Here is a 2,548-nt window from a genome sequence, read left to right as displayed (position 1 = left end):
TGGATCACTTGAGCCGTCTTGCTGTGGATAAGGAAGTTATCCCATTGCGTGAAAGTTTCCCGGATGAGCAACTATTCTCAATTGCCTTTGGAGAACCATGGTACGCTGATATTGTTAATTACTTAGTGTCTAAACAAATCCCAAAAAACTTGTCTCGTGCTGAGAGGGACAAACTTAAGAAGTTAGGAAACCAATACATATGGGATGATCCATACTTATGGAAACATTGTAGTGACCAAGTAATAAGAAGGTGCGTTCCCGAATCACAGTTTAATTCTATTTTGTCTTTTTGCCACTCATATGCTTGTGGAGGACACTTTGGGAGCAAGAGAACCGCTCTCAAAGTACTAGAATGTGGTTTCTTTTGGCCAACTTTGTTTAAGGATGCACATGCATTTTGTACCACATGTGATAGGTGCCAAAGAACAGGCAATCTAGGTGCCCGAAATCAAATGCCACAAACTATTATTCAATTTGTTGAGGTTTTTGATGAATGGGGAATTGATTTTATGGGACCTTTTGTCAATTCTAGTGGGAATTATTATATCTTGCTTGTTGTGGATTATGTATCGAAATGGGTGGAAGCTAAATCCACCCCAACTAATGATTCTAAATTTGTTTCAGATTTTGTGCAAGCAAATATTTTTGCAAGGTTCGGAATTCCAAGGGCTATAATTAGCGATGGAGGCTCACACTTCAAAAACAAGTTCTTGCAAAACTTGTTAAGGAAGTACAATGTGTCGCATAGGATTGCAATACCCTACCATCCACAAATAAATGGACAAGTCGAGGTTTCCAACGGGAGGTGAAATCCATTCTTGAGAAGACGGTGAATCCAACAAGGAAAGATTGGAGCATGTGACTTAATGATGCTTTGTGGGCGTATAGAACCGCATACAAGACACCTATCGGGATGTCTCCCTTTAGGCTTGTGTATGGTAAACCTTGTCACTTACCCGTAGAAATTGAGCATAAGGCATTTTGGGATATTAAGCAATGCAATATGGAGTTGGATGGTGCTGGAAGGCAAAGGAAGTTGCAACTCCATGAGTTAGAGGAGATTCACAATGATGCATTTGAAAGTTCACGGATTTACAAGGAAAATACTAAAGCATTTCATGATATTATGATTACAAAGAAACAATTTTGCATTGGGCAGAAAGTGCTTTTGTTTAATTCTCGTTTGCAATTATTTCCGGGTAAATTAAGGTCACGTTGGATTGGACCTTTTATTGTGACTAATGTGTTTTCTCATGGTGCAGTGGAAATTCGTAGTTTAGCTACAGGAAATGAGCTTAAAGTGAATGGGCACCGGCTGAAACCATATTATGAGAACTTATCTTCGGAAGTCGTGGAAGGAGTTAACCTTGTGGAAGTACTCCCTCTGGAGGAGTGATTGGAGTTGCAAGTCGGGACGACGACTTTAAACCAAGCGCTAAGTGGGAGGCAACCCACCGGTTTTGTATCTTTATCTTTATCTTTTTATTTTTAAGCATTTTACCTTCGTTTTTGCATATCATTTGCGGAATTTCCCACCTTGAACTTTACTTTGAATGACTTAGTTTACATTGAGGACAATGTAAAGCTTAAGTGTGGGGGAGCATTTATATGTTTGTATAGTTAGTTGATTTGATGCCTTTAGTGAAAAAATTAGGAAAAAAAAACAAAACAAAAAAAATATAGAAAAATAGAAGGAAAAAAAAGAAAAACTTGCTTTATTAAATCCAAAGTTTAGCAACTTGTGCCTTACACTAATGGAAACATTGTGGTTGTAGGAGTTGAGGAACCCATTAGTAGAGTCTATTCATATGAAAACGAACAAAATATAAGAATACATAATATGTTAGTTGTCACCATATCTCGGAGTCGTCACCATATCACGTTCTATTTTTATTTTTCCATATTTATCTATTGTTTCTCTAAGTGAATTGGAGGGGCACGAACATCGAATTGTTATCACTGGTAGGATGAAATAGAGTGATTGAGTTACTACGAAAAAAGAAAAAGAAAAAAAAAAGACCGACCAATTGACCAAAAGGAATAAATATGACACTTGGATAAAGCATTATGTGTGTGTTCTCCCTGTCTTCGTCGCCTAAGAAAGCGTGGAGTGCAGGATCCAAGGAAACTATCATGTAATCTGCTGACAAATAACATGCGCTTGGATCCACAAGATCCAATCATGATGTCTATGGAAAAAAAAATATTATTATTGTGTTGAATAAAATCAATCTCTGGTTCCCTTGTATATGCCATTGAATTGATCTAAAATTAAGTTTGTCGACCGCTAGTTCCCTTGTATATGCCAGTTGTGTTGATATTAGTGTTCGGACCAGTAGATCAATCCAATAGGGTTTTTAGGTTTGTTTTGGCAGTGACCTTCAGACAGATATGGGAAACACCGTTCACCTTAGTCAACAGTTCGCCACCATCTACTTTCTATATCCATCTTCTTAATCTTTTGATGTGATTGTGGTTGATTCGATTCCGAGTATTGTGGTTATGTTAACTTTCTGATAAAGCTTTAATACTAATTTATGAATTGGAT

Source organism: Papaver somniferum, chromosome 3 (genome assembly GCF_003573695.1).
Source record: "Papaver somniferum cultivar HN1 chromosome 3, ASM357369v1, whole genome shotgun sequence".
Classification (NCBI taxonomy): Eukaryota; Viridiplantae; Streptophyta; class Magnoliopsida; order Ranunculales; family Papaveraceae; genus Papaver; species Papaver somniferum.
Note: the sequence above shows the minus strand (reverse complement) of the source record.